Below are 13,813 nucleotides of genomic sequence, written 5' to 3'. Positions count from 1 at the left end.
TTTGTTTATTTATTTATTTTGAAACAGGATCTCTCTTTGTCACCCAAGCTGGAGTGCAGTGGTGTGATCATAGCTCACTGCACCCTTGAACTCTTGGCTTCAAGTGATCCTCCCACCTCAGCCCACCCCAAGTAGCTGGGACTACAGGCATGAGCCACCACATCTGGCTAATTTTTCTAAAAAATTTTTGTAGAGATGAAGTCTTGCTATGTTGCCCAGGCTGATGTTGAACTCCTGAGCTCAAGTGATCCTTCCGCCTTGTACTAAAACATACCCCACGTTGCTGGGATCAAAAGCATGAGCCACTGTGCCAGGCCTACTTTGTTTAAATGTTTAAGAACAGGCAAAACAGGCCAGGTGCAGTGGCTCACACCTGTAATCCCAACACTTTGGGAGGCAGAGGTGGGCAGATCACCTGAGGTCAGGAGTTCAAGACCAGCCTGACCAATGTGGCAAAACCCCATCTCTACTAAAAATACAAAATTAGTTGGGCATGGTGGCACATGCCTGTAATCCCTGCTACTTGGGAAGATGAAGCTGGAGAATCACTGAATCACTTGAACCCGGGAGGCAGAGGTTGCAGTGAGGAGAGTTCGTGCATTGCACTCCAGCCTGGGTGACAGAGTGAGACTCTATCTCAAAAAAAAAGTCAAAACAAACCTAGGGTGACAGAGGTAAGGATACTGGTAACTCTCAAGTGTCAGGAATTGGCTGGGAGAGATCACCAGAAAGGCTTCTAGGGGATGGGAAATATTTCTTTGTTTGTTTTTTGAGATGGAGTTTTGCTCTTGTTGCCCAGACTGGAGTACAATGGCACGATCTCAGCTCACTGCAACCTCCGCCTCCTGGGTTCAAGCAATTCTCCTGCCTCAGCCTCCTAAGTAGCTGGGATTACAGGCATGTACCAACACGCCTGGCTAATTTTTTGTATTTTTAGTAGAGATGGGGTTTCACTGGATTAGCCAGGATGGTCTCAATCTCCGAACCTCAAGTGATCCACCCGCCTCGGCCTCCCAAAGTGTTGGGATTACAGGAGTGAGCCACCACACCTGGTGGGAAATGTTTATATGTTGATTTGGTTACACAAAAATGTATGCACACATAAATTATTTGAATTGTGCGCTTACTATTTGCTCAGTTTATTATATGTATGTTATATTTCAACAGAAAATTAAAAATAATATGCAAGAGGGAATGATGAACATAAGGTTCAGGAGGATGGTTACTAGGGTTGGGAAAGAGGTTGGGTGGGGAGGGAGGTATATGGTCAGATGCAGGTTATTGTTAAGGTTCTACATTTTATTTTGGGATGGTGGCTTCACAGGTGACTCTGTCATTACTTTAAAAAACTAATTAAACAACTAAAAAATAATTTCAAAATAATACAAATGGTACACATAGTGATAGAGTTGTTATGCAGTGTGTCAATCAAGATTCTTAGTTGCAAACAAAACAAACCAACTCACTTCAGTTTAAACAGGAAAGAAAGTTATTACAGGATGTTGGGTGGCTCACAGAATCTCCATGAGGGGCAGAGCAATAGTATTGAGAGCTATGGATAGGTAGGAACAACTACAATCACCCTGGCGAGTCAGGCCAGAGGAGATGCCAGGATGCAAGGCAAAGACACTACAGCTCGTTCTGCCAACCCTGAATTCTTTTTTTTTTTTTTTGAAATAGAGTTTCGCTCTGTAGCCCAGCCTGGAGTGCAGTGGTGTGATCTCGGCTCACTGCAACCTCCACCTCCTGGGTTCAAGTGACTCTCCTGCCTCAGCCTCCCGAGTAGCTGGGACTACAGGCGCCCGCCACCATGCCTGGTTAGTTTTTGTATTTTTAGGAGAGACGAGGTTTCACCATGTTGGCCAGGCTGGTCTCGAGCTCCTGGCCTCAGGTGATCTGCACACCTTGGTCTCCTAAAGTGCTGGGATTACAGGTGCGAGCCACAGCGCCCGGCCTACAACCCTGAGCTTTTTTTTCTCTTTTTTTGAGACAGAATCTCGCTCTGTCACCCAGGCTAGAGTGCAGTGGCACAATCTAGTCTCACTGCAAGCTCCGCCTCCCAGGGTCACACCGTTCTTCTGCCTCAGCCTCCTGTGTAGCTGGGACTACAGGCGCCCACTGCCACACCCAGCTAATTTTTTGTATTTTTAGTAGAGACCGGGTTTCACGGTGTTAGCCAGGATGGTCTCGATCTCCTGACCTTGTGATCTGCCCGCCTTGGCCTCCCGAAGTGCTGGGATTACAGGTATGAGCCACTGCGCCCAGCAAACCTGAGCTCTTAATGCTACCGATCGCTAACACTCTCACTTCTCTGTGCCTAAGTTTCCATGTTTGTTAAATAGAAGCAATGTGCATATATTTTAGGGGTATGTGGAGACATACCACTCAATTAGGTTTAGCAATGGCAAGGTCATGTGGCAGCTGGCAGAACTTGTTCTGGAATGCCAGGTAAGACACCTCCAGAGATTCCAAGGAAGGCTTGGAGGAGACTTCACAGGGAATGCCAGCTGCATTGGGCAGATAAAGGCCGGGAGTCATAGAATTGTTTTTTAAAGTTATTTATTTATTTATGTATGTATGTATGTATGTATGTATGTATGTATGTATGTATGTATTTATTTTGAGACGGAGTCTTGTTCTGTTGCTCACGCTGGAGTGCAGTGGCTTGCTCTTGGCTCACTGCAAGCTCCGCCTCCCAAGTTCACGCCATTCTCCTGCCTCAGCCTCCCGAGTAGCTGGGACTACAGGCACCCGCCACCACACCTGGCTAATTTTTTTGTATTTTTAGTAGAGACGGGGTTTCACCGTGTTAGCCAGGATGGTCTTGATCTCCTGACCTCGTAATCTGCCCGCCTCGGCCTCCCAAAGTGCTGGGATTACAGGCATGAGCCACCATGCCCAGGCTTTTGAAAGCTATTTTAATGAGAATTATGTTATACTGGTACGAATGCTATCATGCCCATCATCTTATTTAATATTCATAATTTGCAAAAGACAAGGACTGAGAGAGATAGAAATATTCAGGATTGGCCTAGCAGTGTGGCTCACAGCTGTAATCCCAGCACTTTGGGAGGCAGAGACAGGCGCAATGCTTCAGCCCAGGAGTTCCAGACTATCCTCGGAAACGTGGTGAAACCCCAACTCTACAAAGAATAAAAAAAAAAAAAATAAGAGGCTGGGCACGGTGGCTTACGCCTGTAATCCCAGCACTTTGGGAAGCCGAGGTGGGTGGATTGCCTTAGGTCAACAGTTCGAGACTAGCCTGGCCAACATGGTGAAACCCTCTCTCTACTAAAAATACAAAATTTAGCTCGGCATGGTGGGGGACACTTGTAATCCCAGCTACTCAAGAGGCTGAGGCAGGAGAATTGCTTGAACCTAGGAGGCGGAGTTTGCAGCGAGCTGAGGTCGCGCCATTGCACTCCAGCCTGGGCAACAAGAGCGAAAATAAATAAATAAAATAAAATAAAAAAATAACAAAAAAGGCCGGGCGCGGTGGCTCAAGCCTGTAATCTCAGCACTTTGGGAGGCCAAGACAGGCGGATCACAAGGTCAGGAGATGGAGACCATCCTGGCTAACATGGTGAAATCCCGTCTCTACTAAAAAATACAAAACAACTAGCCCAGCAAGGTGGCAGGCAGCTGTAGTCCCAGCTACTCGGGAGGCTGAGGCAGGAGAATGGCATAAACCCGGGAGGCGGAGCTTGAAGTGGCCACTGCACTCCAGCCTGGGCGACAGAGCGAGACTCCGTCTCAAAAAAATAAAAAAATAAAAAAAATAAAAAATAAATAAATAAATAAATAAATAAATAAATAAATAAATAAATAAATAAAAAGAAATATTCAAGTCCAGGAGCGGTGGCTTACCCCTGTAATTCTAGCACTTTGGGAGGCCAAGGCAGGCAGATTACCTGAGATCAGGAATTTGAGACCAGCCTGGTCAACGTGGTGAAACCCCGTCTCTACTAAAAATACAAAACTTAGCCAGGCATGGTGAGGCACACCTGTAATCTCAGCTACTGGAGGGTCTGAGGCAGGAGAATTGCTTGAACCCAGGAGGTGAAAGTTGCAGTGAGCTGAAATTATGCCACTGCACTCCAGCCTGAGCGACAAGAGCAAGACTCCATCTCAGAAAAAAAAAAAAAAAAAAAATTCTAGATCGAAACCAGTTCTGCAATTTCCTGGTCCACCTGGATTCCCTGCTTCATATTCCCCTTGCCCCACCCTCTCCTGGGTGTTCCACAACTCAGTATGAACCCCATCATCTGTCAGCCTCCTCTGGCATCCATGTTGAACACAGCTGGAGAAAAAACCATACCTCTCAGCTTTGTTTTACTTTAGATTCAAGTTCATAAATCCCAGTGGGGTCTCAATCTTATAGGGATAACTTATCATGTATCTCCTTTGGCTCACTCTACCAAACAACTCTCTGATACATTCTCCTCTCCTTCAAGCGTCTCTCACAGATGCATGCCTACTTCCAACTGGCACTGTTGTCTCAAGCTTTTTGAAGAAATAGAAGTCCCTCATTTTCCCACCTGCACCGAAGAAATATCTCTCATACCATCTAGCACTAGTCCTTCCAAGGTTTCATCCCTTTCACCTTTCCAATTGCAACTCTCCTTTAACCCCTCTGTTCTTTTTTTTTTTTTTTTTTTTGAGACGGAGTCTCACTCTGTCGCCCAGGCTGGAGTGCAGTGGCATGATCGCAGCTCACTGCAGCCTCCACCTCCTGGGTTCAGGCAATTCTCCTGCCTCAGCCTCCTAAGTAGCTGGGATTACAGGTGCCCACCACCACACCCAGCTAATTTTTGTATTTTTAGTAGAGACGGGGTTTCACCATGTTGGTCAGGATGGTCTTGATGTCATGACCTTGTGATCCACCTGCCCCGGCCTCCCAAAGTGCTGGGATTACAGGCGTGAGACTCCACACCCAGCTGACTTCTTTTTTGTATCTTCCATGTCTGCTTAACTTTTTGGATGTGTAGTACAGTTATGATCATTGTTTTCATGTCTATGTCTGCTAATTCTAATGTCTATGTCAGTTCTAGATTGGTTTCAATTAACTTTTCTCATCATTTCTTGATTTACATGACTAGCAAGTGCAAGTGTTTTTTTTTTTTTTTTTTTTTTTTTTGAGATGGAGTCTCGCTCTGTCACCCAGGCTGGAGTGCAGTGACCGGATCCCAGCTCACTGCAAGCTCCGCCTCCCAGGTTTACGCCATTCTCCTGCCTCAGCCTCCTGAGTAGCTGGGACTACAGGGACCCACCACCATGCCCAGCTAATTTTTTGTATGTTTTTTAGTAGAGATGGGGTTTCACCGTGTTAGCCAGGATGGTCTCGATCTCCTGACCTTGTGATCCGCCCGTCTCGGCCTCCCAAAGTGCTGGGATTACAGACTTGAGCCACCGTGCCTGGCCAAGTGTTTTTATTGGATGTCAGACATTATGAATTTACCTGTTGGTTGCTTGCTGAACATTTATGTAATTTTATAAGTATTCTTGAGCTTTGTTCAGGGGTGCAGTTAATTTTTTTTCTTTTAATTTTTAGAGATGAAGTATTGCTCTGTTGCCCAGGCTAGAATGCCATGGCTATTCACAGGTTCAGTCAGAGTGCACTGCAGCCTCTAATTACTGGACTCAAGTGACCCTGTTGCCTCAGCCTCCTGGGTAGCTGGGACTACTCCTGGGTAGCACCATGCCCAGTTATCAGTTAAATAATTTGAAAACAGTTTGATCTGTTTAGGTATTTTTTTTTTTTTTCTTTTCAGACAGAGTCTTGCTCTGTTGCCCAGGCTGGAGTGCAGTTCCACAATCTCTGCTCACTGCAGCCCCTGCCTCCAGGATTCAAGAGATTCTTGTGCCTCACCCCCCGAGTAGCTGGGACTATAGGCGCACACCACCACGCCCGGCTAATTTTTGTATTGTTTGCAGAGACAGGTTTCACTGTGTTGCCCAGGCTGGCCTCGAACTCCTGACCTCAAGTGATCTGCCCACCTTTGCCTCCCAAAGTGCTGGGATTACAGGCGTGAGCCACTGCACCCGGCCAAGTCTTGCTTTTAATATTAGGTGGGATCAAAGCAATACTTAGTCTAGGGCTAATTTTTCTCCAGTACTGAGGCAATACCCTTCCATGTGCTCTACAGCAGGAATCCCCAACCTTTTTGGCACCAGGGACTGGTTTTGTGGAAGACAATTTTTCCATAGATGGTGGGGAGTGGGGGATGGTATCAGTTTCGGGATGAAACTGTTCCACTTCAGATCATTAGGCATTAGTCAGATTCTCCTAAGAAGTGCGCAACATAGATCCCTCATGTGAGCAGTTCACGATAAGATTCGTGCTCCTATGAGAACCTAATGCTGCTGCTGATCTGACAGGAGGCAGCGCTCGGGCAGAAATGCTCACTTTCTGCTCACCTCCTATTGTGCGGCCTGGTTCTTAGCGGGCCAAGGACAGGTACCAGTCCATGGCCCGGGGTTTGGGGGCCCCTGCCCTGTGAATCATGAGGTTTTCCAGTCTGCCTGGTGGCAACAGGCACCATTCACGGCCCTCTTTATTACCTCTAATTCTTTGGGGTGGTTCTTTCTCCATCTTTGGATAGTTTCTTCACATGCATGTACTAATGAGTACTCACTTGAATTTTTTTTTTTTTTTGAGACAGGGTCTCACTCTCTTGCCCAGGCTGGAGTTCAGTGGTGCGATCTCAGCTCACTGTAACCTCTGCCTCCCTGGTTCAAGCGATTACCCTGCCTCAGCCTCCCCAGTAGCTAGGACTCCAGGTGTGCACCACCACATCTAGCTAATTTTTGTATGTTTTAGTAGAGACAGGGTTTTGCCATGTTGGCCAGACTGGTCTGGAACTCATAACCTCAAGTGATCTGCCAGCTTCAGCCTCCCAAAGTGTTGGGATCACAGGCGTGAGCCACTGTGCCCAGCCACTCAGTTGAATTATTGAGAACTTTCTATGCAACTCTCTCCTCTTCTGTAGTCTGTCCTGGAAATTCTAGCCTCATTGGTCTCTCCAGACTCTTAGCTCTGTCTTTCCAATTCAGAGAATCTGCTGGGCTCTACCTGGGTTCTTTTTCCTTGAACCATGGCTGAAAACTCTTTCCAGACAATAGTTTCGAGAAATCACAGGTCTTACAGCATTTGTTTCCAGTCTCTATGTGATCACTGTCTGTCGTTACCCCAATGTCCAGTGTCTTTTTAAATTTTTATTGTTATTTATTTATTATTATCATTTTGGAGACGGAGTCTTGCTCTGTCTCCCAGGCTGGAGTGCAATGGTGTGATCTCGGCTCACTGCAACCTCCATCTCCCGGGTTCAAGCAATTCTCATGTCTCAACCTCCCAAGTAGCTGAGATTACAGGTGCAAGTCACCACGCCTGGCTAATTTTTGTATTTTTAGTAGAGATGGGGTTTTGCTATGTTGGCCAGTCTGGTTTCAAACTCCTGATCTCAAGTGATCCACCCACCTCCCTCCCAAAGTGCTGGGATGACAGGCGTGAGCCATCACGCCCGGACTGTTTTTATTTTTGAGGCAAGATCTCGCTCTGTCATCCAGGCTGGAGTGCAGTAGCATGATTACAGCTCACTGCAGCCTTGACCTTTTGGACTCAAATGATCCTTCTGCCTCAGCCTCCCAAGTTGCTGGGACCACAGTCATGTGATCACCACTCCTGGTTAATTTTTTATTTTTTGTAGAGACGGGATCTTCCTATATTGTGCAGGCTGGTCTTGAAATCAATCCTTGGCTCAAGCCATCCTCCTGTCTCAGCCTCCCAAAGTGCTGAGATTACAGGCATGGAGTCCGGCCACAACTCCCTGACTCGGGTGTCTTGAAAACAGTTGTTTCATACACTTTTTCTGGTTTTTGTTTGTTTGGTTTTGGTTTTCTTCAGATGGAAGGGTAAATCCAGGTCACTTTAACTTCAGGGGAAGAAGGCACAGAGTTTAAAAAATCTCAATGTCGCCAGGCATGGTGGCTCACGCCCATAATCCCAGCACTTTGGGAGGCCAAGGCGGGAGGATCACCTGACGTCAGGAGTTTGAGACCAGTCTGACCAAAATGGAGAAACCCCATCTCTACTAAAAATACAAAAAATTAGTCTGGGTGCAGTGGCTCATGCCTGTAATCCCAGCACTTTGGGAGGCCGAGGTGGGCAGATCACCTGAGGTCGGGAGTTCGAGACTAGCTTGACCAACATGGAGAAACCCCGTCTCTACTAAAAATACAAAATTAGCCAGATGTGGTAGCACATCCCTATAATCCCAGCTACTCGTAAGGCTGAGACAGGAGAATGGCTTGAACCTGGGAGGCAGAGGTTGCAGTGAGCTGAGATTGTGCCAATGCACTCCAGCCTGGACAACAAGAGAGAAACTCTGTCTCAAAAAAAAAAAAATTAGCCAGGCATGGTGGCGTGCACCTGTAGTCCCAACTACTCAGGAGGCTGAGGCAGAAGAATCACTTGACCCTGGGAGGCAGAGGTTGCAGTGAGCCGAGATCGTGCCACTGCACTCCAGCCTGGGCCACAGAGTGAGACCCTGTCTCAAAACAAAACAAAACAAAATCTCAAATGTCAACTGAGCATGGTGGCTCACACCTGTAATCCTAGCATTTTGGGAGGCCTAGTCAGGAGTGTAGCTTGAGCCCAGGAGTTCAAGACCAGCCTGGGCAACATAGTGAGACCCTGTCTCTATAAAAAAAAAAGAAATAATGCAGGCATGGTGAAGCATGTCTGTAGTCCTAGCTACTCGGGAGCCTGAGGTGAAAGGATGTCTTGAGCCCAGGAGGTCGAGGCTGCAGCGAGCCGTAATCATGCCATTGCACTCCCGCCTGGGTGACAGAGCAAGACTCTGTCTCAAAATAAAAATCTCTATTTTTGGGCCAGGTACAGTGGCTCATGCCTGTAATTCCAGCACTTTGGGCGGCCTAGGTGGGAGGATCATGTGAGGTCAGGAGTTCGAGAGCAGCCTGGCCAACATGGTGAAACCCCGTCTCTACTAAAAATACAAAAATTAGCAGAGTATGGTGGCAGGTGCCTGTAATCCCAGCTACTTGGGAGGCTGAGGTTTAAGAATAGCTTGAACCTAGCATGTGGAGGTTGCAGTGAGCCGAGATCATGCCACTGCAGCCAGCCTGTGCAACAGAGCAAGACTCTGTCTCAAAAACAAAACAAAACAAAACAAAACAAAACTCTATTTTTATATGTGTCTAGGCCACCATGTATATAGGCCACAGCCGGGCATAGTGGCTCATACCTGTAATTCCAGCACTTTGGGAAGCCAGGGTGGAAGGATCACTTGAGCCCAGGAGTTTGAGATCAGCCAGAGTAACATAGTGAACTCCTATCTCTACAAAAAATAAAAAATTAGCTAGGTGTGGTGGTGCATGCCTGTAGACCCAGATACTTGGGAGGCCGAGGAGAGAGGATCACTTGAGTCCAGGAGGTCGAGGTTGCAGTGAGCCATGATCACACTACTGCACTCCAGCCTGGGTGACAAAGTAAGACCCCTTTTCAAAAATAAATAAATAAATAGAAATAAAAATAATTTCTCTTAAACTGGCCTTGGCCATAAGAAGGAGGCATTCAGTCACATATGCTAGTTACTGCTGAGCCCCTGATGAAAGAGATAAAATCTCTTTAAAGTTCCCTGATTAAGCCAGGCGCGGTGGCTCACGCCTGTAATCCCAGCACTTCACCTGAAGTCGGGAGTTCGAGACTACTCTAACATGGAGACACCCCATCGCTACTAAAAATACAAAATTAGCTGGGCATGGTGGCACATGCCTGTAATCCCAGCTACTTGGGAGGCTGAGGCAGGAGAATTGCTTGAACCCGGGAGGCAGAGGCTGCGATGAGCTGAGATCCCCCCATTGCACTCCAGTCTAGGCAACAAGAGCAAACCTTCGTCTCAAAAAAAAAAAAAAAAAGCTCCCTGATTAAAAAAATAAAGTTGCCAAGCAGGGTGGCTCATGGTTCATGCCTGTAATCCCAGCACTTTGGGAGGTCAAGGCAGGTGGATCACCTCAGGTCGGGAGTTCGAAACCAGCCTCGCCAATATGGCAAAACCGCGTCTCTACAAAAAATACAAAAATTAGCAGGATGTGGTGGCGCAAGCCTGTATTCCCAGCTACTCAGTAGGCTGAGGCACGAGAATTGCTTGAACCTGGGAGGCGGAGGTTACAGTGAGCTGTGATTGTGCCACTGCACTACATACAGCCTGGGCGAAAGGGAAGACTTTGTCTCAAAAAAACAAAAGCAAGCAAACAAACAAACAAAAAAACAGAGGCCGGGCGCGGTGGCTCATACCTGTAATCTCAGCACTTTGGGAGGCCGAGGTGGGTGAATCACTTGAGGTCAGGAGTTCAAGACCAGCCTGGCCAATGTGGTGAAACCCTGTCTCTACTAAAAATAGAAAAATTAGCCAGGCATGGTGGCAAGTGCCTGTAATCCCAGCTACTCAGGAGGCTGAGGCGAAGAATTGCTTGAACCCGGGAGGTGGCGGTTGCAGTGAGCCAAGATCACGCCACTGCACTTCAGCCTGTGCAACAGAGCAAGGCTCCATCTCGAAAACAAAAACCAAAACCACCAAAGTTGGTGTCGAGCCCAGCCCAGGGCAGAGTCTGCATGTGAGAGCTAAGTGGCTTCCGCTGTGGGGAGAAGCTTCCTGGGGCAGGGCAGGGCTCTGAGCAACACCTGAGACTCCTGAGGCATTGCCAGTTTATTATTTCCATCCAACAAAGTGTTCACACAGTGCTGTCTTGCTTCATTTTCTTCCCCCAACAACCCAGAAGCAAATATTTGCTATTTCTGCTTGGCAGATGAGGCAAGGAGGCTCAAGGGGTTGAGTAACTTGACAAAGGACAAATCAGTAGCAGAGCTAAAATTTTTGTTTAAGTCTTTTTTTTTTTTTTTTACATAGGGTCTCACTCTGTTACCCAGGCTAGAGTACAGCTGCGCCATCACAGCTCACTGCAATCTCCACCTCCCAGGGTCACGTGATCCTCCAACCTCAGCCTCCTGAGTCACTGGGACTACAGGTGTGTATCACCACACCCAGATAATTTTTGGTAGAGACAGGGTTTCCCCATGTTGGCCAGGCTGGTCTTAAACTCCCGACCTCAAATGATCTGCCTGCCTCGTCTTCCCCAAAGCACTGGGATTACAGGTGTGAGCCACTGAGCCCGACCCAGCAGAGCTAAAATTTAAACCTGTTTCTCAGAGATAAATTAAGGAGCAAAGGAAGACTTTGTTGGGTAGCTTCCAGAGGTTGGGAATGTCCCTGGAAAGTGCTGGGATGGAATGAATTCTGTTGATCAGGGCCTCCTAGTAGATAGGCAAGAAATTATTTGATAAATTCTAGTGGTGGAGATGATGAAGACTGAGCACCCCAAGGGGAATGCTTGCGGAGTGATAAATAGTCCCTACACTACCTTCTAGGGAGATCAAGGTTCCCCACGGGACTTCTGTCTTAGTAGGTTCTATGAAAATGTAGTCAGAGCTGAATTGCCAGGAAAATGAAGCTACTGGGGGTTGCTACTTCATCTTTCCTTTTGGCCCTCCCTCATATAGCTCTCAACCTCTCCTCTTGATTAATGGAGACCATATAATAATACAGCAATATTGATTCCTATATACTGTGTGTTTGCTATGAGCCAGACTCTTCTTATTTTTATTTATTAGTTTATTTATTTTTTGAGACAGGGTCTTGCTCTGTGGCCTAGGCTGGAGTGCAGTGGTACAATCACAGCTCACCGTAGCCTCAACTTCCTGGGCTCAAGCGATCCTTCCACCTCAGCCTCCTGAGTAGCTGGGACTATAGGTGCACGCCACCATGCCCAGCTAATTTTTTTATTTTTTATAGAGACGGGGATTCGCTGTGTTGCCCAGGCTCATCTCAAACTCCTGGGCTCAAGCGATGCACCTACTTCGGGCTACCAAAGTGTTGGGATTACAGGCATGAGCCACCGCACCCAGCTTAGCCAGATTCTTTTCATGTATATACGGAATCCTCATGATTATATAAAGCAAGTCCTCCTATCATCCTCATTTTAAAGAAAAGGAGGCAAAGTGTGATTGTATTCATTGTCTGTTGCTGTGTCAGGAATTACCCCAAAACTTAAAAGCTTAAAACAACAATAAACATTTATTACCTCAGTTATTTTCTTTCTTTCTTTCTTTTTTTTTTTTTTTTTTGAGATGGAGTCTCGCTTTGTAGCCCAGGCTAGAGTGCAGTGGCCGAATCTCAGCTCACTGCAGGCTCCGCCTCCCGGGTTTACGCCATTCTCCTGCCTCAGGCTCCTGTGTAGCTAGGACTACAGGCGCCCGCCAATACGCCCGGCTAGTTTTTTGTAGTTTTAGTAGAGACGGGGTTTCACCGTGTTAGCCAGGATGGTCTCGATCTTCTGACCTCGTGATCCGCCCGTCTCGGCCTCCCGAAGTGCTGGGATTACAGGCTTGAGCCACCGCGCCCGGCCTGCCTCAGGTATTTTCTATAGGCAAGGAATTTAGGAGCTGATTAGTTGAGTGACTGTCACCAGAAACATCTCATAAGGTTCAAGATGTTGACCAGGGCTGCAGACATCTGGAAGCTGGAATGGGGTCGGAGGATACAGTTTCAAGGGGACCCATGCACACGGCTGGCAAAGCCGTTGGCTGTTGGCAAGCCGTCTCAGTCACTTGCCCTGTGAGTCCCTGCATTGGGCTGCTTGAGTGTGCTTATAACACAGCAACTAAGGTCCCTCAGAGCAAGTGATCCAAGAGAGCAAGATGGAAGCTGCAGTGTCTTGTTTTGTTTTGAGTCTTGCTCTGTTCCCCAGACTGGAGTGCAGTGGTGTGGTCTCGACTCACTGCAACCTCTGCCTCCCGGGTTCAAGCAATTCTCCTGCCTCAGCCTCCTGAGTAGCTGGGATTACAGGCATGTGCCACCACCCCCGGCTAATTTTTGTATTTTTAATAGAGACGGTGTTTCACCATGTTGGTCAGGGTGGTCTCGAACTCCTGACCTCATGATCTTCCCTCCTCGGCCTCCAAAAGTGCTGGGATTACAGGCATGAGCCACTGCGCCTGGCTGTTTTTATTTTTCGAGACAGGTTCTTGCTGTATTGCCCAGACTGGAACGCAGTGGTGTCATCTCGGCTCACTGCAACCTTGATTTCCTGGGCTCAGGCGATTCTCTCACCTCAGCTTCCCATGTAGGTTGAGACCACAGGTGCTAATTTTCTTTTCTTTTTTTTTAGTAGAGATGAGTTCTCGCTATATGGCTATGTTGCCTGGGCTGATCTCAATCTCCTGGACTCCAGTGATCCTCCCACCTCGGCCTCCCAAAGTGCTAGGATTACAGGCATGAGCCACCTTGCCCAGCCTTGCATTGTCTTTTCTGAACTGGCCTCAGAAGTCACACCTGTTTCTGCAGTAGCCTGGTGGTTATATAGGAAGAGAGAATCATTGAGGGCCATCTTGGAGGCCACTACCATGGTGATAAGTAATTTGCCCAAGGTCACATACGTGGGAAGCATTAGAGGTGGGCTTTGAAGCCAGGAAGTTACTATGTCACAATAAATATTAGTTTGAAGGAGTAGGGGCAGGCAGGAACCCACAGGTCTCCTTTATCCTGGAGGCATTCATACTTGAGATCCTGAAATTCTCATTCCAGTGGTCAGGTGAGTCAGACACTGATGTGTCAGACAGACATTTTGTAAAAGCAACATAATTTGGGCATTTTTTTTTTTTTGAGTCGGAGTCTCGCTCTGTCATGCAGGCTGGAGTGCAGTGGTGCTATCTCAGCTCACTGCAACCTCCACCTCC

The sequence above is a fragment of the Rhinopithecus roxellana genome, chromosome 13 (assembly GCF_007565055.1).
Source record: "Rhinopithecus roxellana isolate Shanxi Qingling chromosome 13, ASM756505v1, whole genome shotgun sequence".
In the NCBI taxonomy this organism is placed as follows: domain Eukaryota; kingdom Metazoa; phylum Chordata; class Mammalia; order Primates; family Cercopithecidae; genus Rhinopithecus; species Rhinopithecus roxellana.
Note: the sequence above shows the minus strand (reverse complement) of the source record.